This window comes from Choloepus didactylus, chromosome 8 (genome assembly GCF_015220235.1).
Source record: "Choloepus didactylus isolate mChoDid1 chromosome 8, mChoDid1.pri, whole genome shotgun sequence".
Taxonomy (NCBI): Eukaryota; Metazoa; Chordata; class Mammalia; order Pilosa; family Megalonychidae; genus Choloepus; species Choloepus didactylus.
Genome location: NC_051314.1, coordinates 34,567,158 through 34,594,840, shown reverse-complemented (window position 1 = coordinate 34,594,840; position 27,683 = coordinate 34,567,158). Strand labels below are relative to the sequence as shown.

Below are 27,683 nucleotides of genomic sequence, written 5' to 3'. Positions count from 1 at the left end.
AACACCTTTGATTAGGGTGTGACCTGTTGATAGGATTGTTTCCATGGAGCTGTGGCCCCACCCATTCAGTTTGGGTCTTGATTTAATTACTGGAGCCCTACAAAAGCTCAGAAACAGAAGGACCTCGGAGCAGCTGCAGCTGAGGGGCACATTTTGAAGATGGCCGTTGAAAGCTGACACTGACATTCTGGAGAACGCCATTTTGAAACGCAACCTGGGAGCAAGCAGATGCCAGCCACGTGCCTTCCCAGCTAAGAGGGGTCTTCCAGATGCCAATGGCCTTTCTCCAGTGAAGGTACCCTATTGCTGATGCCTTATCTTGGACACTTTATGGCCTTATAAGACTGTAACTCTGTAACCAAATAAACCCCCTTTATAAAAGCCAATCTATTTGTGGTGTTTTGCAAAATGGCAGCATTAGCAAATTAGAACCCCTCCTAAGTGAAAAAGGCTAGATTAAGCAGATACACTAAAAGGAAGAAAACAATATTTTTTGCAACTGACAGCCAGCAACTTGTTTAAGGGAAAGTGTTTTAAAAGGCTATAACAGAGAGACTGTGGGAAGATGGCAGAGTAGGAAGCTCCAGGAATCAGTCCCTTCACCAGAACAACTATCAAATAGGCAGGAACTGTCTGAAACAACTATTTTGAAACCCCAGACTCTAGTAGAACACTGTGCAGCATCCAGGAGAGCAGGAGGAAGAGGCTGGTAAATCATGGTAAATATCAGCGAATTTCACTCTCCAGGCAGCAACTACCATCAGCCAGTGGTAGGGACTGCAGCCTGGGATCCTGGTGAGGCTTGCAGGTGCCAGGGTAGAATATGAAGATCTTGTTTTCCAAGATTTGGGGATGTGTGGACTGATCCTTAGTTACTGCTTTTGGTTAGCTATTTCAGATCACTGGGGTGCCCAGCTCTGGGGTGACTACTGTTCCAACCTACCCTGGGCAAAAGTGGCAGAAGAGACTTAGAGTACCCTTCCTCAAAACTATGGATATAAAATAACTAGAATAAGCAAAGTCATAGAGTCAGAATCTACTCATAGGTTACCAGGGAACAGGATGGGGGAGAGCGAATGGGAAGTTAAGGCATAATATGTACAGAGTTCCTATTTGGACTAATGGAAATGTTTTAGAAATGGATGGTGGTGATGAGAGCATAACGTTGTGACTGTAAATAACAGCAATGAGATATATCTGAATGTGGTTAAAAGGTGTGTGCCTGTTTGAATGTACTATGTCCCCCAAAACGCCATTATCTTTGATGTAATCTTGTGTGGGCAGATGTATTAGTGTTGATTAGATTGTAATTCTTTGAGTGTTTCCATGGAGATGTGACCCACCCAACTTGGGTGACGACTCTGATTGGATCGTTTCTGTGAAAGTGTGGCCCTGCCCATTCAGCATGGGCCTTGATTAGTTTACTAGAGCACTACAGAAGCTCAGACAGAAGGAGCAGCCTTGCTACAGGCAAGAGGGACACTTGGAAGAACACATAGGAGCTGAGAGAGGAGCTTCAGCTTACAAAGACATTTTGGAGATGGCCTTTGAAAGCAGACTGTTGCTCCAGAGAAGGTGAGGGAGGACAAATGCCCCAAGAGCAACTAAGAGTGACATTTTTGAGGACCTGAAGCCTAGGGAGGAATGTCCTGGGAGAAAGCCATTTTGAAACCAGAACTCCGGAGCAGTCACCAACCATGTGCCTTCCCAGCTAACAGAGGTTTTCCGGACACTATTGGCCATCCTCCAGAGAAGGTACCCGATTGCTGATGTGTTACCTTGGACACTTTATGGCCTTAAGACTGTAACTGTGTAACCAAATAAACCCCCTTTTATAAAAGCCAATCCATTTCTGGTGTTTTGCATTCCAGCAGCATTAGCAAACCGGAACAAGGGGGAAATGTTAAGATTGTGTATGTAACAGAATACACATTAAAAAAAAAAATCATGGAACTACACTACACAGTGAATGTGAATTTAAACCATAGACTACAGTTAACAGCACAATTATAAAATTGTGCTTGCATCAGTTGTAACAAATGTCCCACACCAATGCAAGGGTAGTACATGGGAATCCTGTATTTTATGCATGCTTGTTCTATAAACCCACAACTTACCTAATAAAGAAAAGAAAGTAAAAAACAAAACAAAACAAAAAAACAAAAAATGACAGAAAACTGTTAAAGAGCTGTATTTACCAGATAAGTGACGAATCAATCGCTGGCCCCTATTTCACCCCCTCTCTAGGGCAGTGTGAAGCTGGCCTGTGCTTCCTTTGTGGGTCCCTGGCCTTGTTCCAGCTGGGAAAGGCTGACCTGGGAAACTCCTCTCCTGCCCCACCTCACCACCCCTCCTCCTAGAATTTGCCCTCCAGGCAAAAGTAGCTTTAACAGTGTAAGAGGTGTAACAAACAATTGAATTGGGTGGCCTGGAGCAAAGGCTTACCTGCTTTAAGTTCTATAGTGGAACATGCAGGAGAGGGAGAATGTGTTTCCTGGGGAATAGAGGGTGCAGACAAATTCCTGTAAACAAGGGAACTCCTAAGGCCACTAGCGACCCCAAGCCCAGGACAAGACACAGGCCCAGACAAGACAGGAAGGACCTGACATTGCATTTGCCTTGGGCTGACCTTCTTGAAAGGAGGGCTGAACTCTGAAGGATACGTGAGTCAATAAAAAGGCAATTTGCAAAGACCATGAAAGGTATATTTTACATTGGTTTGTTTGGTTTTCTTAGTTCCTTGTACTCAAGAAAATCTCTGTCATATCACTAACTGGATACTATTCAAGAAAAAGATAGCTCAGGGAATAAATTCCAGAGTTAACATTTTAACATTTTAAAATGTATATGTGGAACAAAAGATTACAAGACAAAAAAACAGGAAGTGATGGCTCATCCAAAGGAAGAGGATAAAAATCCAGAAAACATCAATTAAAAAAAACCAAGGACTTTAAAAAAATGATTTTCAATATGCTCAAACCACAGAAAGGAAAACAGAGAGAAAGACCTAAAGGATATCAGGGAAGCAATGAATGAATAATATGAGAATCTCAATAAAGAGACAGAAATTTAAAATGAACCAAACAGAACTACTGGAGTGAAGACTACCATAAATGAATGAAAAATTCCCTGGAGGGTTTCAACAGCAGACTGGAGCTGGTGAAGGAGAAAACTGGTGCATCTGAAGACAATCCAATTGAAATCAGTTAGGCTGAGGACTAGAAAGAAGGAAGAATTAGCAAAAGCAAGAATAGCCTAGGAGACCTGTGGGACACCCATCAAAAGTAAACATGTATGCATTATGGGAGTCCCAGATGGGAAAGGAGAGAAAGGAACAGAAAGAATATTAAAAAATAATAATGATGGAAAAATTCCAAAACTTGGCAAAAGATATGAATATGCATATCCAAGTAGCCCAACAAACACCAAAAAGGATAAACTTGAAGAGAAATATGTCCAGATACATAGTGGTCAAATTGTCGAATGCAAAGGACAAGGAGAGTTCTGAAAGTGGCAAGAGAAAAGCAATGTGTTGTATACAAAGGAGACCCAATTAGATTAACTGCCAATTTCTCATCAGAAACCATAGTGGCATGCTGAAAGAAAACAACTGCTAAACAACAATTTGATATTTGCTGAGGCTTTCTTTCAAAAATGAGGGAGAAATTAAGACATTCCTAGGTAAACAAAAACTGAGGGAGTTTACTACTACTACACCTGCTCTTCAACCAAAGCTAAAGGGAGTTCTTTAGACTGAAAGGAAAGGACACTAGACAGTGGATCAAAGTGGCATAAAGAAAATAAAGACCTCTGGTAAATGTAATCATTTGGGAAATTATAAATGCCAGTACTACTGTATTTTATTTTTTGATATGTTATTCCATGTGCCAGCTTGAATCTATTATGTCCCCCCTAAAAGCCATACTGTTTAATGCAATCTTGTGGGAGCAGGCTGATTAGTATGTTGATTACAGTGGAACTTTTGATTAGATTATTTCCAAGGAGGTGCAGCCCCGCCCATTCAGGGTGTGTCTTGATTAGTTCACTGGAGTATTTAAGAGAGAAGCTAAGAGTCGATACAGACCCAGATGCTTGCTGACACTTGGAGATGCAGACAGACGTTTGGAGATGCTAGGCTAAGATATGAAGCAGAAGCGAAGAGAGGACTCCGAGACGCTTAGAGAGAAACACCCTGGGAGAGAGAAGCAAAGATGCACAGGAGCTGAGAGAGAAGAGCTAAGACAAAAGGCCAGAGACATTTTGGAGAAAGCCATTTTGAAACACAACCCGGGAGCAAAGGACCAGCAGATGCCAACCATGTGCCTTCCAAGCTGACAAAGGTGTTCCAGACACTACCGGCCATTCTTGAGTGAAGGTATCCTTTTGTTGATGCCTTAGTTTTGACACTTCTATGGTCTTAGAACTATAATTTGTAACCTAATAAATTCCCTTTATAAAAGCCAATCCATTTCTGGTATTTTGCATAATGGCAGCATTAGCAAAGTGGAATACTCCACTTCTTACAGGTACCAAAATACAAATACATAAAATTAAATGATAATTCTATGGCTCTGAACATACAATGTACAAAGATATAATTTGCAACAAGTACAAAAAAAGGCGGGGGGCAGATGAGTAAAGGAACAGTGTATGGTATACTACTGAAGTTAAGTTGGTATTAACAAAAAAATGATTGTTATGTATTTAGAATGTTAAATTTAACTCATTAACCATAAAGACAAAATATAAAAATACGTACAGAAAAAAAATGAGAAGGGAACTCAATATGATACAATACAAAAATTTAAATAAATATGAAAGTAGACAATAACAGAAGAATTGAGGGTCAGAAAAAGTATGATACTTGCAAAGACTAAATGCAAAGACTAAAAAACAAAGTCCTGCCTTATCAGTGGTTACATTAAATGTCAATGGATTAAACTCTCCAGTCAAAAGGCAAAGATCGGCAGAATGGATAAAAAAACATGACCCAAATATAGGCTGTTTACAAGAAACTCACCTTAAATTCAAAGGTGTAAGTAGGTAGGAAGTGAAAGGATGATACATATATATCACACAATAACCAAAAGAGAGTTGAGGTAGCCATACTAATGTCAGATAAGATAGACTTTAAGTAAAAAACAATTATAAGGAACAGAGAAGGGTATTATGTACTGATAAAGTAGTCAATTCAACAGGAGGACATATATATAATAAATATATATGCACATAACAGCAGGGCCCCCAAATATATGAAGCAAATACGGACAGATTTGAAGGCAGAAATAGACAGTTCTACATTAATGGTCAGAGACTTTAATAAACCACCTTCAGTAAAGGGTAGAACATCTGAACAGAAGATCAAAGAGGAAATAGAGGACTTGAATGATACTCTAAATCAACTAGACCTAGCAGACATATATAGAACACTTCACCCAACAGCAACAGAATATATTCTTCTCTACGGTACATGGTTCATTCTCTAGGATAGAACATATGCCAGGTTACAATACAAGTATTAATAAATTTAAAAAATATTGAAATCATACAATGTATCTTCTGTGGTCACAAAGGAATGAAATTAGACATAAAAAACAGAAGGAGAAATGGGTAATTCACAAATACATGGAAATTAAACTGTACTCTCTTTTTAAATGCATTTTTATTGAAATATATTTGCATATCATAAAATCATCAAAAGTGTACAATCAATTGTTCACAGTATCATCACACAGATGTGCGTTCATCACCACAATCAATTTTTTGAACATTTATTACCCCCCAAAATAAGAATAAAAATAAAAGTAAAAAAGAACACACAAAATGCCCCCCCCCATTATTCACCCACTTTTTGTCCTCCTTTTTTTTCTACTTATTTGTCCATACACTGGATAAAGGGAGTGTGAGCCACAAGGTCTGTATAATCACACAGTCACACCATATAAGCTACATAGTTATATGATCTAGTTTGCTAATGCTGCTGCAATGCAAAACACCAGAAATGGATTGGCTTTTATAAAAGGGGGTTTATTTGGTTACACAGTTACAGTCTTAAGGCCATAAAATGTCCAAGGTAACACATCAGCAATTGGGTACCTTCACTGGAGGATGGCCAATGGTGTCCAGAAAACCTCTATTAGCTGGGAAGGCATGTGGCTAGTGTCTGCTCCAAAGTTCTGGTTTCAAAATGGCTTTGCCCTAGGATGTTTCTCTTTAGGTTACAGTTCCTCAAAAATGTCACTCTAGTTGCACTTGGGGTATCTGTCCTCTCTTAGCTTCCCTGGAGCAAGAGTCTGCTTTCAACGGCCATCTTCAAAATATCTCTCATCTGCAACTCTGTGCTTTCTTCAAAGTGTTCCTCTTGGCTGCAGCTCCTCTTCAAAACATCACTCACAGCTGCACTGAGTTCCCTCTGTCCATCAGCTCATTTATATAGCTCCACTGATCAAGGCCCACCCTTAATGGGTGGGGTCACGCCTCCATGGAAATATCTCATCAGAATTATCACCTAAAGTTGGATGGGGCACATCTCCATGGAAACACTCAAAGAATTCCAATCTAATCAGCACTAAAATGTCTGCCCCACAAGATTGCATCAAAGAATATGGCTTTTTCTGGGGGACACAATACATTCAAACCAGCACAATGATCATCGTCAAGAATCAAGGATACTGGATTACAGTCCAACAGTTTCAGGCATTTCCTTCTAGCTATTCAAGTACACAAAACACTAAGAAGGGATATCTATATAATGCATAAAAATAACCTCCAGAATGACCTCTCGACTCCATTTGAGATCTCTCAGCCACTGAAACTTTATTTTTTTAAATTTCTCTTCCTCCTTTTGTTCTGGAAGGCTTTTTCAATCCCACAATGCCGGGTCCAGGCTCATCCCAGAGAGTCATGTCCAACATTGCCAGGGAATCTACACCCCTGGAAATCATGTCCCACATAGGAGGGAGGCCAGTGAGTTTACCTGCTGAGTGGGCTTAGAGAGAGACAGGCCATAACTGAGCAACAAAAGAGGTTCTCTGGGTGTGACTCTTAGGCACAATTATAAGAATGCTTAGCCCTCCTTTGCAGTAACAAACTTCATAAGGGCAAGCCCCAAGATTGAGGACTTGGCCTACTACAATGGTAGTCCCAGTGCTTGTAAGAATATCAAACATTCCCCAGGTGGGGAAGTTTAATGTTTTTACATTTTTCCCCAGGCCCGCAAGGGGGCTTTGCAAATACTTTTTATTCTCTGCCCAAATTACTCTGGGATGTATTGGGGTCTCACGCTAACCTGTACAAACCAACCAGATCTCACCCCCATCCAAGGTTCCACGTAATCATGGTGTTTGAGTACAATGACCATACAAGTTAGACCATATAGCTAATACAGAAAGCATAGATCCTGCACCAAATAAACATCTCTTCCCTTGGTCTCACACAGAAGTTTATGTTTTAAAACACTTGTCAATATCATTTTTTACCCTTTAGTCTGGTTTACCTTAGTTTTAATCAAGTCCATTTCATTTATATCTCTAATTAAAGTCTGATCTCTTTTTCAGCTTCATTAACATTTGCTGTATGGGATAACGCTGACATTCGTAACTGCTGAACTCTGGCTCTGAGACTCAGGTGTCACACAGATACCCGAAGTTACAGGGACTAACCAAGATATACACAAACAGCCCAGCATCTCAGAATTTAGAGATAACCAGTACAACTCATAAACAGATGTGACTGCTGTAAGAGCTTACAATCTAGGAACCTTTACCATAAGCCTTCCCCTGATAACCTATGCTCTCAGATTCAATTCTCAGAGTTTGTACATTATAGTTAGTCCATTTTAGTGAGGTGTTATAATGTTTGTCTTTTTGATTCTGTCTTATTTCACTCAACATAATGTCCTCAAGGTCCATTCACTTAGGTGCATACCTCACTACTTTATTTATTCTTGCCACCGCTTGGTAAACCATTGTACGTATACACCACAGTTCACTATTCTGTTTATCAGTTGATGTACCCTAAGGCCACCTCCATCCACTGTGAATAGTGAATATGGCTGCCATAAAGACCAATGTGCACTGTCTATTCATGTCCTGGCAATCAGTTCTTCCAAGTATATACCCAACATCAAGGTGGCAGGACCATATGGCAACCCCACAGTCAGTTTCCTGTGGAACCACCACACTGCCCTCCAGCTGGGCTGTACCATTCTACCTCCCTACTAACAAGGAATAGGTACATCCTTCTCTCCACATTTTCTCCAACAGTTGTATCCTCTGTTTATTTTTTAACAGTTTTATTCACACACCCTAAGTAAAAAATCTACCCTAAGTAAACAATCAATGATTCCCAGTATAATCACATAATTATGCATTCACCACCACAATCTATATGTGGACATTTCCATCTCTTCCCCAAAGAAAGAGGTAAAGGGGAAGAAATGAAAAATAAAAGTACAAAAGATAGAAGAAAAATAAAATACAATGAAAAGGTCAGGCAACATCACCACCACCAAGAATCCCATATCACTCTCTTATAGCCCCCTCTTACAGACATTTAGCTTTGGTATATTGCCTTTGTTACAATTAATGGAAGCATCTTACATTACTGTTAACTATAGACTCTAGTTTGCACTGATTGTATTTTTTCCCCTAATCTATCCAATTTTCAGCATCTTGCAATGTTGACATTCATCTGTTCTCTGTCATTTAAGAACATTCTTATATTTGTACATTTAATCACCATCATTGACCATTCAAGGTTTTGCTAAGTTATACAATCCCAGTCTTTATCTTCTGTCATTCCTTCTGGTGTCATACATGCCCTTAGTCTTCCTCTTTCAACTGAACGCACACTCATCTTTGTTCAGAGTACTTACAATATTGTGTTAACATCACACACTATTATGCTATCCATTCCATTTCTGGATCTATACAGTCAATCCTGTTGAACCTTCTGTACTCCTTCAGCATCAAATGCCTGATCTCTAACCTCTTTCTATCTCCTGATAACCTGTGTTCTCAACTCTCAAATTTCACTCATAATGTTAGTCCATATTAGTGAGACCATACAGTATCTGTCCTTTTGTTTCTGGCTAATTTCACTCAATATAATGTCTACCGTCTACCATTTTGTCTTTTGGATTTTATATGTCATATCTTATTTTATTTTTATTTTTTCCTCTCTGTCTTTTTACCCTTACTGATAGTCTTCCTTTCTATACTCTTCTCCAGAACTCACTCTTCTGTCTTTTTCTATCTGCCTGTAGTGCTCCTGTTAGTATTTCTTGTAGAGCAGGTATCTTGTTTGCAAACTCTCTGTTTGTCTGAAAATATTTTAAACTGTCCCTCATTTTTGAATGACAGTTTTCCTGGATATAGAAATCCTGGTTGGCAGTTTTTCTCATTCAGTATCTTAAATATATCATACCACTGCCTTCTTGCCTCCATGGTTTCTACTGAGAAACCCACACACAGTCTTATCAAGCTTCCTTTGTATGTGATGGATTGCTTTTCTCTTGCTGCTTTTAGAAGTCTCTCTTTGTCTTTGACATTTGATAATCTAATTATTAAGTGTCCTGGAGTCGGTCTACTAGGATCTATTATCTTTGGGGTATGCTGTGCTTCCTGGATCTGTAATTTTATGTCTTTCATAACAGATGGGATATTTTCAGTGATTATTTTGTCCATTATTCTTTCTGGCCCCTTTCCCTTATCTTCTGCTTCTGCAACACCTATGACACATATATTTGTGCACTTCATGTTGTCATTCAGTTCCCTGAGATCCTGCTCATATTTTCCCTTTCTTTTCCCTATCTGTTCTTTTGTGTATAGGATTTCAGCTGTCCTGTCCTCCAGTTCATGAATCTTTTCTTCTGCCTCTTCAAATCTGCTTTTGTGTATCCCCATTGTCTTTTCATCTTTTCTATTGTGCCTTTCATTCCCATAAGTTCTGCCAATTGTTTTTTCAAACTTTTGAGTTCTTATGTTTGCCCAATGTCTTCTTTATATCCTTCATCTCTTTTGCCATATCTTCCCTCAACACGTTCATTTGGTTTTAAATTGATTTAGGAGACTTATTTGATTAATAATCAGCTGTTTGAATTCCTGTATCTCAGATGAAGTTCAAGATTGTTCTTTTGACTGGGCCATATCTTCATTTTTCCTAGTGTGATTCGTAATTTTTTGTTTTCTAGCCATCTGGTTTCCTTGATTAGTCCAATCAGATTTTCCCAGACCAGATGGATATAAAGGACCTGTACACAGTAAACTACAATACATTACTAAAAGAAATCAAAGAAGACCTAAATAAATGAAAGGTCATTCCATGTTCACGGATTGCAAAACTAAATATTATTAAGATGTCAATTCTACCCAAAGTGATCTAAAGATTCAATGTAATCCCAATCAAAATTCTAACAACCTTCTTTGCAAAAATGTTAAGGGTAAGGGGTATATGGAAGCATAAAGGGCCTTAACAGCCAAAGCTATCTTGAAAAAGAATAATGAAGTTGGAGATCTCACGTTTCCCAACCTTAAATCTTATTAACAAGCAACAGTGATCAGAACAGCCTGTTACAGGCACAAGGGCAGACATGCAGACAAACAGAATCAAACGGAGAGTTCAGAAATCAACCCTTGTGTTTATGGCCAAATGATTTTTGACAAGGGTACCCAGTCCACTCAAATGGAAAAAAATAGTCTCTTTAACAAATGGCACTAGGAAAACTGGTTGCCCATATACAAAAGAAGAAAGAGGACTCTTACCTCATATCATATATAAAAATCAACTCAAAATGGATCACAGACTTAAATATAAGAACCAGAAGTATAAAACTAGAAGAAAACATAGAGAAGCATCTTCAGGAATCTTGTTAGGCAACAGTTTCTTAGACTTAACACCCAAGGCTCAAAAGCAAAAGCAGAAAAAAAAATAGATCAATGGAACCTCATCAAAACTAAAAAGGCTCTTTATCATGAAGATAAAGTGACAACCTACACAATGGGAGAAAGTATTTGGAAACCACGTATCTAGTAAGGGTTTAATATCCAGAATATATAAGGAAATTCTACAACTCAACAACAAAAAAGACAAAGAACCCAATTAAAACATGGGCAAAAAACTTGAAATGACATTTCTCCAAAGAAGATAAACAAATGGCCAATGAGCACAAGTAAAGATGCTTGACAAGGTGGGAAAGTAACGTGATGCAGTGCCTGTGGAAAAGTTTGGCAGTTCCTCAGAAAGTTAAACAGAGAATTACCATATGACCCAGGAATCCCACTTCTAAGGTGTATAGCTGTAAGAACTGAAAGCAGGGAATTGAACAGATAGTTGCCCACCCATGTTCATAGAGGCATTATTCACAATTGTCAAAAGATGGAAACAACCTAATTATCTATCAACTGATGACTGGATAAACAAAACCTGGTGTATACACACAATGGAATATTATGCAGCCATAAAAGGGAACGAAGTTTTGATACATGTGACAACATGGAAGAACCTTGAAGACATCATGTTGAGTGAAATAAGCCAGACACAAAAGGACAAATATTGTACGATCATACTGATATGAAATGATTAGACTAGGCAAATTCCTAGGTCAGAAACTAGAATGTAGGTTACCTGGGCCAGAGAGGGTGAGGTGAAAAGGGAGTTAATGCTTATATTATACAGCATTTCTATTAGGGTTGATGGAAAAGTTTGGTAATGCATGGCGGTGATGATAGCACAACATTATAGCATAATTAAAAGGGGAAATTTTAGGTTGTATATATACTGTTAGAATAAAAATTTTTAAAAAATATATGCACTGTACTACACAATACAAACAGCAAACCCTGGAGTAAACCATGCACTATAGTTAATAGTACAATTATAAAAATGTTCTTTCATCAATTGCAGCAAATGTACCACACTATTGCAAGGTGTGAATAATAGGATAGTATATGAGATGGGAACTGTACATTTTATGCAAGGTTTTTCTATAACTTACAACTTCTCTAATAAAAACACTAAAATATCAAAAAGACTATAACTGATGAGTCAGTGTGATTTATAATAGATAAGGTACTAAAAAGGACAGGCTGCAGTCAGAATGGAATTCAGAGGTTAATCTAACTTCAAATTCATATAAAAACTACAAAAGGAGGGTTCTAGTTTGCTAATGCTGCCGGAATGCAAAACACCAGAAATGGATTATTGGCTTTTATAAAGGGGGTTTATTTGGTTACAAAGTTACAGTCTTAAGGCCATAAAGTGTACAAGGTAAAGCATCAACAATTGGGTACCTTCACTGGAGGATGGCCAATGGTGTCCGGAAAACCTGTTAGCTGGGAAGGCACATGGCTGGCGTCTGCTTCAGGGTTCTGGTTTCAAAATGGCCTTCTCCCAGGACGTTCCTCTCTAGGCTTCAGCTTCTCTCCAAAATGTCACTCTCAGTTGCTCTTAGGGTGTTTGTCCTCTCTGAGCTTCTCCAGAGAAAAAGTCTGCTTTCAAAGGCAGATTCCAAATGTCTCCAAATGTCTCTGTAAACTGCAGTTCCTCTCTCAGCTCCTGTGCATTCTTCCAAGTGTCCCTCTTGGCTGTAGCAAGCTCGCTCCTTCTGACTGAACTTATATAGTGCTCCAGTAAACTAACCAAGGCCCATGCCGAATGGGTGGGGCCACACCTCGATGGAAACTATCCAATAAGAGTCATCACCCACAGTTGGGTGGGGTGCATTTCCATGGAAACAACCTAATCCAAACGTTCCAACTTAATCCCCACTAATATGTCTGCCCCCACAAGACTGCATCAAAGAACATCACTTTTTCTGGGGGACATAATATATACAAACCAGTACAAGGAGTGACAGACAGATCTTTGGATCAGCTAGATAAATTTAAAAAAAAAAAAATTGCTTACTTTATCTAAAAAGCAAAATAATGGTCTTTTCAAGTAAAATAATATATCCACATCCACTCATGCAACAAAAATTTACTGAGCAACTACTATGTGCTAGGCACTGTTGTAGGCATTAGCAACATAGCAGTGAACAAAACCAAGTCTTTGCCATCAAGAAGCATGGTAGGTAGGGAAACAAACAATAAATTAAATAATATATAATTTAATGTCAGGTGGACCAAAGCGCTATGAAGAAATAACTAGAGCAGGGGATGGGGATAGAGGGTGAGGAGGGAGCAGGGCTCTTTTAGTTAGGGTAGTGAGGAGCCATTTGAGTAGGCACTTTATTAAAGTGAAGCTGTGAGCTATGCAAAATCTGGGGTAGATCATTCTAGGCAGGGAAAACTAACTGCTAGTGCAAAGAGACCGAGGTACAAGTGTGTTTGCAGTTCACGAAAAGCGAGAAGGTCAATGTGGTTAAGTCACTCAGCAGGGCAGTGAACAGGACAGAGTCATGAAATCAGAGAGCTAAGCAGCGGCGAGATCACACAGGCCCTGCTGGCCATAGTAAGGAGTTGATGGTTTTTATTCTGACTAAGATGGGGAGCCAATGGATAGTTCTGAGAAGAGATTTAATGTGATCTGATTTATATTTTTAAATAATCACTCTAATCACTTAGTATGTGCAGAATACTGATGTAATCAGACCAGTTAGGAGGCTACTGTAGTAATTCAGGCAAGGGAGAACTGTGGCTTGAACGTGTGTAATAAGCAGAGTTGGTGATCAGAAGTGGGACACGTTCTGAAATTAAAACAGAAGGAACTTGCTGATAGAATAGATATTAGAGAAAGAAGTGGAAAGGATGACCTTTACATTTTTGGCTTAAGTAGACAAGAGTCATTTAAGTTCTTAGGAGTATTTTTCTTGACAGGGTTGTTAACCTACCTACCTACTGGGCATTTGAAGATACTGAAAATAATCATATACATTAAATTATAAATGTGACCTAAAATGCCTAAAGGAATGTAATTAACTAAATTTGCAAATGGGCATAACTGTTTAGGAGAATTTAATCTATTCAATTAAAGTTTATCAAACATTCATTAAAGAACAAGAGAAAATGATTGTTCTTACTTTCATGAAAAAAATTACTTAAATTTACTAATATTGTTATCCTATTTATAAATTGAACTTCAAGGCTTGCAAACAACTAGGCTTTAAAATTTGCAGCTGTAATAATTGGAATATTGATTTTAAATCCAAACTGCCACTAAACTTTTCTAAATACAAAAGTCCCTTGGGGAAGATGGCGGCATAGAAAGAAGTGGAAGACTTAGTTTCCCCCAGAACAATTCATAAATGAACAAAAAACCAGTAAATAACCTGGAATAACAGCGGGGAGACAAACGTGACTGTACACTCAACATCCACCAACATGAATTGGGAGGAATGCCTGAGATCACAGCATAAAATCTGTAAGTAAAACTGTGGACCCGCTCTGAGAGCCGAGAACCTAGAGCCGAGAGCCCCTCCCTCACGGAAGACGTGCCGTGCACTCTCTCAGCCCAGCTCCAAGTGAGGTTTTAATATAACTGCTCAATACAGACAGCGAATCCTCAACAAGCAGATAGAGGCTTTTGGTGACAACTGACCTTGGGAGAATCACAGGATAGGGAGCCCAGAGGATCGGGTGCTATATCTGGCTGACGGGAGAACCTGGGAGCTTTTCTGTCTCTTGCTCTCTCTCTGTGGAGAAAACTTCAGCTGTTCTCAGCCCACAAGGCATTGCAGTAAAGACAGCCTCACACATTCTGCATTCTGAAACAAGCTGAGAGCCCCGCGGCGCGGCCCGGCGGCCCGGGGCTTCCCTTGGGGGACGGCGCACACTGATGACGTAGCATGGCATTTTTCTCTTGGCTGAGGGAGGATCGTGGCTGGGAGGGGGGATCCACTTGGAAAGCCCGGGGGCGCTGCGCCGAGTCCAGTGGTTTGTGGGACACCGAGAGAGAACTGCCCTTCCTCCCTGGCCACCCGTGCACATGCCCCACATCCAGGGAGGACGGCTCCAGTGGCACACACAGGCTGAGTTCTCCAACTGAACATACGGGAATCGTTTCCCCACACTCCGTGGAAAAAAGGTTCAGAACTGACTTGAGGGATATAGGTGACTCACAGATGCTGTCTGCTGGTTAGTTAGAGAAAGTGTACGTCACCAAACTGTGTCTCTGAAAAATTAGATCGATATCCTTTTTTTTTTTGATACAACTTGAAAGAACCCTATCAAGTAAAACAAATGCCAAGAGGCCAAAAACAACAGAAAATCTTAATGCAAATGATAAAACCAGATGATATGGAGAATCCAGCTCCAAACACACAAATCAAGATTTCAGAGGAAACGTTATATCTCGCAAAATTAATTAAAGAACTACAATCAAAGAACAAAAACATGGCAAAGGATTTAAAGGACATCAAGAGGACTATGGCCCAGGATATAAGTGCCATAAAGAAGACACTAGAAGAGCATAAAGAAGACATTGCAAGAGTAAATAAAAAAACAGAAGATCTTACGGAAATGAAAGAAACTGTTGGCCAAATTAAAAAGACTCTGGATATTCACAATACAAGACTAGAGGAAGCTGAACAACATCTCAGTGTCCTAGAAATCCACAGAACAGAAAATGAAAGAACAAAAGAAAGAATGGAGGAAAAAATTGAAAAAATCGCAATGGATCTCAGGGATACGATAGATAAAATAAAACGTCCAAACTTAAGACTCATTGGTGTCCCAGAAGGGGAAGAGAAGGGTAAAGGTCTAGAAAGAGTATTCAAAGAAATTGTTGGGGAAAACTTCCCCAGCCTTCTACACAATATAAACACACAAAGCATAAATGCCCAGCGAACTCCAAATAGAATAAATCCAAATAAACCCACCCCAAGACATATTCTGATCAGACTCTCAAATACTGAAGAGAAGGAGCAAGTTCTGAAAGCAGCAAGAGAAAAGCAACTCACCACATACAAAGGAAACAATATAAGACTAAGTAGTGACTACTCAGTGGCCACTATGGAGGCAAGAAGGCAGTGGCATGACATATTTAAAATTCGGAGAGAGAAAATTTCCAGCCAAGAATACTTTATCCAGCAAAACTCTCCTTCAGATTTGAGGGAGAGCTTAAATTTTTCACAGACAAACAAATGCTGAGAGACTTTGCCAATAAAAGACCTGCCCTACTTCAGATTCTAAAGGAAGCCCTACCAACAGAGAGACAAAGAAAGGAGAAAGAGATATAGAGAATATTAACAGACATATATAGTACCTTACATCCCAAATCACCAGGACACTCATTTTTCTCTAGTGATCACAGATCTTTCTCCAGAAGGGACCATAAGTTGGGACATAAAACAAGCCTCAAAAAATTAAAAAAAAAAAAAATGAATATACTCAAAGAACATTCTCCAAACACAATGGGATACAAATAGAAGTCAATAAGTTTTGAACTATAACTCCACTATTTACTTCCTACATGATAAAAAATACACAAACTCTAAGGACAAATCAGTGGTTTTGAACTCAATGTAAAATATGTAATTTTAGACAACTATATAAAGGTGGGGGACTGAAGGAATATAGGAACATAGTTTATGTGCCCTACTGAAGTGAAGGTGGTATCAAAGAAAAACAAGATTGATAGGGATTTAAGAGGTTAATTTTAAGCCCCACAGTAAACACAAAGAAATTATCAGAGAATATAACCATAGAGATGAAAAGTAGAGTTTGGGTTAAGAGAAATGGGGGAAGGGGCAATGGGGAGTTAAGAAAGGAGTGTAGGGTTGCTGTTTGAGGTGAAGGGAAATTTCTAGTAATGGATGGTGGGAAAGAGCATAACATCATTCTAAACATGATTAATCCCACTAATGGAATGCTAGGGAGGGGGTGGAATGGGAAGATTTAGGCTGTATATATGTTTCCACAATTGAAAAAAGAAAAAAAAAATAGTCTAACTAGATGACAATTGAAAGCTAAGGATGAACTTGGATGGATTGGAGGGTGGAGGACAGGTGGCTCGAAGGGACACAGATGAGACATAAGGAAAAGGAAATATAGAATGCAAGCATTGTATCATTGTTGAATCTCTTATACTTCTTAGCTTTGCTTAATGGAATTACATAAAAGAATGTTCTTGTTCATGGGAAGTACATACGTGAATTATAGTGTATGTTCAAGGATGTGTACAGCTAACTCTCATATGTTCAGAAGACAGAGAAATATATGATGGATGATAGATAGGGAGGGAGGGAGGGAGGGAAGGAAAGAAATAGTGATGTGACAGCATGTTAAAGTTGGTGGATTGAGCTATCGGGGGAGGGGGGTCAGGGTACGATGGAATTCTGTGGATATGTGGATATGTGGATATGTGGATATGATGGAATATGTGGATAGTATTGTTTTTGCAACTATTCATGTAACTTCGAATTTATTTCAAAATAAAAAAAAAGTCAAAAAAAAAAAAAAAAGTCCCTTGGACATAAAAAACTCATAATGACAAGGAGAATACTTAATGATTAGGGAAAATGTCTGTGATGTATTAAATGAAGGGGAAGAAAGCCACAAAATAATGTGTATAATACCCTAGGGGGAAAATACAGATATATATATATATATATTTGTTATTTATAAGCACAAACCTTCTTCTAAAGAGGGTCTGACCAACTAACTACAATTTATTCTACACACTATGGTACTTTAAAAACATTCCTTTTCTTCTCAAAAGCTCTCCAGTGACTTCCCATCTCATAACAAAAGGCAAAGTCATCTTTACAATGATGGCCAACAAATCTCTGCCCTATCTGGCTCCCTGTTACTTCTCTGAACTAATTTCTTACAACTTTGTCTCTCATTCACTCTGCTACAGCCACACTGGTTTCCTCGTTCTCCTCAAATAAGTCAGGGATGCTTCTGCCTCAGGGTCTTTGTACTGATTGCTCTGTCTAGGTATTCTCATGGCTGGCTTCCTCATCTCTTCAAGGTCTTTGTTCAAAGCTCAACAGTGAGTCCTCCCTTTCCATAAAACCCAGAAACTCACTCTCCCCTTTGCTGTTTTCCTTTTCTAGAGGACATCTGTCCTCACCTAACATATTATGTTTTACTTATTTTGTCTGTTTCTCCTTTGGAGAAATGGCTGAATTAAAAGTTGAGTCAGCAAACATCTGGGCCTGGAACATCTTGTGCTAGATTATTAAAAAATAATTCTCAAAGAATGACAAAGACATATTAAAATACTCTGAAGATAACTTGAAGGTGTCCCACTAGCCAAATCTGGGACAATCTGAGCATCAAAATAAATAACAGTAATGCATTATGACCCACTGAATAAAATAGGGATCTATGAGTCCATGCTGATATAAACAAATGAATCAAGAGGGAGAAAAGAAAGCTCTTCTTTATGGTACAATGCCAACTAATGAAGGTAGAAAGAATTATGAAGTAAGATAATCACAATTTGACATTATTATAATGATAATTTGTTCAGACAAGAATCATTAATGGCAGACCAAGATGGTGAAGTGAGGCGCTTCAGGGCTCTGTTCCCCCACAGACGGTTTGAGCAATCTGCAAGGACTGTCAGAAACATCTTTCTCAAAGCTCCAGGAAACAGTTTAAGAACTGTATTAACAGGGATAGTGCTGAATCAAGAAAAAGGCTACTTATTTTAAATAGCATATATGTTACCAGAATAAAGTTAAAAAAACAACAACATAGGTCTGGACAACACAAACAATGAACACTTGTAAACTAGAGACAATTATAATAACATTATCTCATCAATTTGTAACAAAAGTATCACAATAAGGCAAAATGTTGAGGGCACTTATATACAAACTCTGTATTTTCTGCATTTTTCTGTAAATCTACACATTATCTAATATAGAAAATAAAAGAAAAAGGCTACTTAAAAGTGGTAGGATCTTGTGTTGTCCTGCCTGGCCACTTCCCCAACCCCTCACCAGCTCTCTGCACTCTCTGGATGTAGCCGAGTGCACATACTGGGAGCACGTATGTCTGACCCAAGTGATCTGGTGGTGGCCAGATGGACTTGCTGTCCCAGAACCTACCTTGTATGTATCCTCCTAGGGAATCCTGTAGGAGAGCAGTCAAGTGACTGCCTGGGACAAGGGATTGCTGGCTGTATGACATAAAGTATAGTGCTCAGGACTGGGAGGAAACTATTTCCTAGGGAAAAGGGCACATTTGTTCATGTAAATAGAGGAATTTCTAGTGCCACGTGTCCAAGATATGCACAGAAATAATGGTTAGGAGGGCCCCCCCTGCACTTTGGCCTCAAGCTAGTTTCTAAACTTTTTGTGTGGCTAAACTCTGATGGAGACCACTTGCACAGGTCAATCTGCAAAGACTGGAAAAGGTGTTTTCTCTTTTTTCCTTTTTTTTTTTTTTTGTTTATTTTGTTAGTTCCTAGCATCATAACATTAGCTGGATATAAGCTTAAGGAACAGATACCTCAGAGTCTGAATTCCGGTGCTAAAACATTAAAATATCAAAATGTCCAGGTCTCAACAAAAGATTACAAAACATACAAAGAAACAGGAAGTGAGGGCCCAGGCAAAAGATAAAATTAAAGCATTAGTCCTTCATCAGTGAGAAGGACCAGACCTGGGTCATACCAGACAAAGACTTTTAAAAAAAGTATTCTTATTGGTAAGGAAAATATGTACAAAGAACTAAAGGAAATCAATAAAATGACAGATGAACCCTAAGAGAATATCATAGAGGGACAGAAATTATGAATAGGAGCCAAACAGAGCTGCAGACCACAGCGACAGAAAATAAAAATTCTCTAGAGGGGTTCAAAAGCAGAGAGGAGCTGTTAGAAGAAACAATCAGTGAATTTCAAGATAAGACAACTGAAATCATTCAGTCTGAGGAGCAGAAACAAAGGAGAAAAGGGTTTACAATGTTAAATTTAAGCCCCATGATAACTACAAAGAAAATATCAGAGAATATTCAAGTTCATAGAGACAGAAATAAGAGTACAGGTTGCCAGGGTTGAAAGTAAGTTGTAAGTTTGAAAGTATTTCAAAATCAAAACTAATGCATAATGAGTGTAGAATGTCTGTTAGAAGAAATGGGAAAGGTTTAGTAATGGAAGGTGGTGAGGGTACCACCAACAGTTAAATACAAGTAATCCCACTGAATAGTATGCTTGGCAGTGGCTGAGATAGGAAAGTTAATGTTGTATATATATTCTCACAATTTAAAAAAAAAAAAAAAGAATGAACAACTAAAAAGACAATAATTGAAGGCAATATGTGATCCTGGACAGGACCTAATAAAGGAGGAGAAAAGGTCCAAAGGACATTTTTGAAACATGAAAATATTGGAATATAGACTATAAACTTTATATTAATGTTTAATTTTTGAACTTGATAACTGCACTTAAGGAGAGTTACATAGGAGAATATCCTTATTCTTAGGAAATGTACATGGCAGTATTAAGGGTTCAAGGAGCATGATGTACACAACCTACAGTCAAGTATTCAAAAAATGGATTAATAAATAGACAGACAAATAGTTAGATAAATGGATGGACAGACACAGAATGATATGGCAAAAGTGGCAAAATGTTAAAATTGATGGATCTGGGTATATGGAGTACAATGGAGTTCTCTGAATGAGGTTTATATTATTTTTGTAATTGTCCTGTAAGTTTGAAAATTTTCCAAAATCAAAACTAAAACAAACAAACAAGCAAACCTCAATGGATGCTAAAAACAGTGGGTAAAATATCTCCTCACACAACATGTATTAATTACAACAGGGATAAGAGTAACTTTACAGTGGAGAAGACTGGCAAACACCACTTTTAATCAATTGGTTGAGGAAATTTGACAGGATCTGTGAATTAGATGGTAATAATGTATCAATGATGATTTCCTGATTTTAATGGCTGTTTTGTGATTATATTTAATAGTGTGTATGTGTGTGGGTGTATAGAAGTATTCTTGTTGGTAAGAAATACACACAAGAGTATTCAGTGGTAGAGGGGTACCATGCCTTCAACTTATTCTTCAATTATCAGAAAAAAATGTTTACATATAAACATAAACACATAAACATTCAGACATAATGATAAAGCAAATATAACCAAATGTCAACCACTGATGATTCTAGGTGAAGGGTACTTGGCAGATCTTTGTACTTGCAACATTTCTAAAAGTTTGAAATATTTCAAAATAAAAATGAAACATTAAAACTTAAAAATAGCTACCTAGTCAACCTCTAGTATATTGCCCTATTTTAATTTTTTGCACCACACTTACTCTAGCTCATATGTTTCTCATTTGTTTATTATCTCTCTCCTACCAAGAGAATGTAAGTTCCATCAGAACTGGAACCTTGCTTATCTTCTTTACCAGATGTTTGAACAGTATTTAACACATGGTTGAATCAGTGAATGAAATGCTAGCAGTGCTTGTCTCTGGGCCAAGTAACTACATATTATTTTTGTTTCTATCTCGTATTTTTCTGATTTTCCAAGTTTTCTACAACAATCATAAATTTTTATAATCAGAAAAAATATTTTAAAGATGACTATAAGGATTGTTAATAACATGTAAAATTGCTTATAATATCAAGAGAAAGAAACAAAATAAAACAATTATGAACACAACTGCATAAAAATGCTTTAGGTTCTGAAGGAAAATATGTTCAAGTAGTTTAAGTAGTGACAGTGGTTGTCTCTTGGTAGCTTATATGGATTTTCCCCCCAGATTCTTTAAACATTTCTGATCTTTCTACATTTTTTTCAAGAACTTATTCCTTTTAGATTCAAAAAACTTTATGTCGCCAAATCGCATGGGGACTTCTTATCTTGCTCAACTTCTTAGCAACATCAATACAGCTAGCCTTTCCTTCCTCTTCAAACACTTTCCTCTCTTGGCCTTCCTTCTACATTACTAGTTACTTATTCTTCTTTGCTAGCTCTTCCTCTTCTAGTACTCAGATGTTTTGTCCTCAGTCTGCTTCTCACTGGACATTCTTTTTTTTAGGTGATCTCATACATGGCTTTAAATACTACCCATAAACCTAAATATCCCCTATGTTTTCAGTTTCTGTCATTGACCTCTGTCCTAACCTCCAGATTCATATTTGATTGTTTACTTGCTCCAGCTGTACACTTGGATTTCCAACAGGTAACTGAAACTTACTGTATGCCTAAAAAGAAGTTTCTGATTCCAATTCTCCAGGGTCCACCCCCAACAATCAACCCTTCTCCCAGTAATCCCATTTCAATGAATGGCACCACCATCCATTCAACCACTCAAGCCCAATATGAATCATTCTTGATTCCACTCTATCATTTCTATGTCAACTCCACCCACCCATCACCTTACTTTTGTACAAAAGCTTCTAGAACATATCATGCCAACTGAAAAAAGCTGACCAAAATGACGTTACACATCCTAAATAAATTAACTCTATAGGAGCAAAAACATTTAATTTCACCCTCCCCAGAAAAATCTTCAGGTATAAAATTTAAGTTAAAAAAAAACACAACACTTTAACATACACTATTATTTTTTAAAATAATGTATTTATATGTATTACTTACGAAGTTAAACATAAAAAAATTAATGTACAAGAGATTACTGTACTATGCTGAGAGAGAAAATACATTTATTGAGAAATGAACAGAAGGTGCCACCAAGTGGGGAAAATGTATATATGCAGTAGAGAAATATCTAGGCATAGCATGTTTTTTTCCCTTGGGTTAAAGGATTTTAGGGTTTCAATATATCAAACCACAAGAAGCATATCTTTATTTCTGCTGATATAAGTAAAAACATTAATTTCATACTATCATGTGTTAAATAGCCCAAACTTTCTACCTTTCTTCCCTCAACAATTTTTTATCTTGTCAAGTTTCATGTAGATACTAATTACTTACTTCGTTTTTAGGTCACTAATTCTATGCAAAAGCTATCATAAAAATAAGACTTCTGTGCTTTACTGTACAGATGCTGTCAATTAGCTAACTTAAAACATAGATAATAATCACTACCTGCCATGCCATAGTCCTAGCCTCTATTATATACTACCCAGACAACTATATGTAATAGCTTCCTAATGGATCTGCCTGCTTCCACAGTTGCCCTTTTCTTCTATTCTGCACACAGAAACCACAGAGGTGCTTTAAAAATATTAATTAGAGTCCAAAACCATTAGGTTGGGCCAAGCAAGGCAGGCATCTATGCTTGGAGTCAGGGGAGCTACAGTAGCCCAGAAGGTGTGTCAGAGAATGAGTGGGAAGAGGACAGTGCTCACAAGGCGGGGGCTGGGATAGCAACCTGGTGCAAGATGTTGGAGGCAAAGTGGGGCAAAGAGGGAATCTATTATGGGGAGGCAGAGCAGCAGTAATGAGAAATTAGTTATAGGCAGAGGAACTGATCAATTAAGTATTAAGAAAGAAACAGTTACAAATATAGAAAGAGAAAACTAGAAACCTGTGGTGTTAGATAGCAACTGGTGATACTGGTGTGGACTTATGATTTTCAATAGATAGAGATATAGAAATAAAAATGTGTATGTACAAACACACACATGTGCACGCACATAAAGCCATTACATACATTTCTTAGTTTATCCACTGACAGAATCTGAGAGCACTGACACCCTAATAGCAATGAGCATACCTTGAACTCAGATCTTAGTTTTTAAATACCATGCCCCACTACATACACTATACATACACACATAACAGGGTTCCTCAGAGAAATGGCTGTTTCCAAGGGCACGGAAAGTACAAGATGAGTCTTGAAAATCTTGTGCCAGAAAGCAAGAAATTGCTTCAAGAATGATGGGGACATTTGAAAAGGACAGGAAATCCAGTGCCAGTGGATTCCCATTGGCCAAATCCGGGTCAATCTGAGCAATAAAATAAGTAATTAAAGTAATGGTTCACAACTCATTGATTAAAATAGGTATCCACCCTGATATAAATAAATGAATAAACTGAAAGCTTGAGGAATAACAGCATAGTTATATAATGCCAAAGCATTTCCCCACAAAATGCTAATTAATAACAAAGGGAAAACCAGTAACTTTAGAATGGTGAAGCCTGGAAGATAAACCTTAATCTAGTGATAGAAGTTATCATCAGTATTGGGAAAATCAAAATCGGGTACCACTTAATAGAATGCAATCCAAAGAACATGGCACTACTTCTGTGAGAGTCCTGCCAAAGACACATGGTCTGAATCTAGCCATAAGGAAATATTTGACAATATCACATGAGGGACATTAGACAACACAACTGACCTGTAATTTTCAAACATATCAAAGTCCTGAAAATCAAGGAAAAGCTCAGGAATTGATCCAGTGTGAAGGGGACTAAAGAGACAAGAAAACTATAAACAATGTGATTAGATTTTCTTGCTGTAAGGGAAATTGTTGGGACAACTGATAAAACTTGATTGGAGTCTGAGGTAGTGGTGTATCATTGATAATTTTCTGTTTTTGATGGTCATATTGTAGTTATGCAGGAGATTGTAGGAATTGCACACTAAAGGAGTCACGGGCATCATCATGGGAAATTACTTTCAAACTATGCAGGTACTTATAACTTTTCTGTAAGTTTGGGATTGGGACTGTGTCCAGTTTTTAAAAAATTACAAAACATAAATCAGACCATATTCTATCTTACCCTCTAGTGACTTCCCAAGAAATGTAGAAAAAAAGCCAAAGTATTTACCATGGCTTACAACATCTACATATCTGGGTCTTGGTCTTTCTCCTACTTCAGTTCTCAACACCTTTCCTTCACTTACTTCATTCCAGTCAAACTGGCCTGCCTCACCACTGTTCTTCCAACAAAGCAATACAGCTCAAACATACAGGGCTTTTGCATCTGTGTTTCCCTTTGCCTGGTGCTCTGTCTCCCCCTCTGGTTTTCTCCCTCCTGTCCTCTGCATCTCTCTTAAATGTCACTTCCACAAAAAAGCCTTCCCTAAACCTTGTATAAAATAGCCACCCTGTCTCCTTAAGCTCTCTAGTTACCCCCAGCACTCTATGCCTGTAAGAATCCCTGTGTTTAAGTTTGTCAAGCTGCTAAAATGCAATATACCGGAAATTACTGGCTTTTAACAATGGGGATTTATTAGCTTACAAGCTTACAGTTCTGAGGCCGTAAAAATGTCCAAATCAAGGCAACATCAAGACGATACCTGGACTCCTATGTCAGATGGCCAGGCACATAGTGATGTGTGCTGGTTTCTCCCTTCTCTTCTGGGCTTCACTGATTCCAGCTTCTGGCTTCAGTGGTTTCTTCTCTGTTTCTATGTCTTTCTCTCCCAACTTTGGTGTCTTTCTCTCTCTCTCTGTGCTGTGCTTCTCTGAATTTCATCCTCTTATTAAGGACTCCAGTAAGAGGATTTAGACTCACCCCGAATAAGATCCTACTCACCAAAGATCCTACTTGTAATGTGTCCACACCCACAGGAATGGATTAATTTTAAGAACATACTTTTCTTGGGTCCATAAAGCCTCCAAACCATCACACCCAGCTTTGGATTATCTTTTTTGCATAATATATTTACTTTTATGCTCCCCCCCACCCCAAGAACAAGGACTTTGTTTTATACACTGTTGTATCCTCAGTGCCTACAACAGTTTTTGGCACCAGGTAGGTACTCATTAGTTACCTCAGTGAATAAAGATGACAAATTGTATTTGTTATTCATTACTCTACATGTAACATAACACTTAGCTTTGCAATTTAAGACAAATCAATCCAACTTCAAATTTATTCACAGATCAAACTGAAGGTAAGAGTCTATAGATTCAGAATTCCACAATATATTATGCTCAGTAAAGTGGGGGTGGGATGGAGTGGGGAGCAGTGTTGCGAAGCAAACAGCTGAGCTTGTCTAACACCACTTCTCTCCTCAAAGACTCACCACAAGCTTCTCTTATAAACAAGGGTCATCAAAGGCACTCAGTCCTTAGGAGGCTCCTCTCCACAAAGAAATTCAGCTTTGTATCCTCAAACATCCTCAGGAACCTGCTAGAGTGATCTTATCTTTTACAGCTCTCAGCTTCTTTTTCATGTGATCTCAGATCATATAAAAGGACTTGCTTGGCTGAATAGTACTTTTATCTTTTCAGAACTTCTACTATTTTGTAATTTTAACTGTCTCATCTCACATAATTTAAATCACCCCTACCCTCAAACTGTGAATGCTGAACACTGATGTTAGATGAGTGTTTTGAAGGAGACAGACCTCAATCTGAACAAGACAGCCCACGTGCCTTCCATATTCTCCCAAGATCAACTCCACCCAAGAAGCAAAACTAGAAGTATACCTCAGCTCTTAAAGCAGTGTTCCACTTTGGGACTTTGGTCTCAAATAGTTCCCCTGATATATTCCCATCTAGAGAAGGGTGACTGCTCTAAATCTAAAATCAGAAACCTTAACAGAACCATAGATATATAGAAATAATAACTTCCCATTAAAAAGAGCACAAAACCCAGCCCCAGATGTAGCAAGAAAATGTTCCTAATCCATCCTGTTTTCTCATGTAAAGAACCAATGAGCTTTATTTAAATACATCATCCAATGTTATGGCCTTCAAAACCATGTAACTGAGGTGGAGCAATGCTCCCAATTAGTCCAAGTAATAGAATAGACCAGAGGCTGAAAAATAATTGTAGATGAAAGTTTACAGACATGTTTTGGTTAGTGTTTTAGTTTTCCAGCTGCTAAAGCAAATACCATACAATAGGTTGGCTTAACAACAGGAATTTACTGGCCCATGGTTTCAGAAGTTAGAAAGCTTGCTGCCTCCTGCATCGGCATTCTGACTAGCCACGTCACTGTACGTTTTAACATGTAATATGATGATGTTGACACATTCCATCAAGAGGTAAGGTCTACTGGGGAAAAATGTGGAACTATTAAACTTCCCCCCACCTGGGGATTTCCTGCTTTTATCTTAAGCAATAGGGGCTCCCAATTTAATAAGCCAAGCCCTCAATCTAGAGGCTTGCCCTTATGAAACTTATCTCTCCAATGGGGAAGCTAAGCCAATGGGGTGCCTAAGAGTTACCCCCAGAGAGCCTCTTTTGTTGCTCAGATGTTGCCTGTATCTCTAAGCCAACTCTGCAAATTAACTTATTACCCTACCCCCTACGTGGGACATGACTCCCAGGGATGAGCCTGGCTCTGGCATCGTGGGATTGAGAATGCCTTCTTAAACAAAGCGGGGGAAAAGAAATGTAACAAAATAAAATTTCAGTGGCTGAGAGATGTCAAATAGAGTCGAGTGGCTATTCTGGAGGTTATTCTTATGCAGTATATAGATATTCCTTTTTAGTTTCTAGTGTATTAGAAGAGCTAGAAGGAAATACCTGAAACTGTTGAACAGTAATGCAGTAGCTTTGATTATTGATGATGACTCTATAACTATATAGCTTTTATCACGTGACTGTGTGATTCCGAAAACCTTGTAACTGACAGTCTCTGGATCCAGTGTATGGACAGATGAGTAATAAAATAAAGACAAAAATATATAAATAATAATAGGGGAGGATATGGGGTATAGGATGTTTTGTGTGTTCTTTTTATTATTTTTGGCGGGGAGTAAAAAATGTTCTAAGATTGATTGTGGTGATGAATGCACAACTATACTGTGAGTCATTGATTGTATACTTTGGATGGCTTCCATGGTGTGTGAATATGTCTTAACAAAATTGCATTTAAAAAAAAAGGAGGTAAGGTCTAT

At 38.3% G+C, this 27,683-nt stretch overlaps 1 protein-coding gene across 1 annotated transcript in view; it reads right to left on the bottom strand.

Moving 5' to 3' along the window:
• Positions 1–27,683, bottom strand: part of NDUFA12 (NADH:ubiquinone oxidoreductase subunit A12) — a 49,545-nt gene that overhangs the window by 5,526 nt on the left and 16,336 nt on the right. The window lies entirely within an intron of this gene.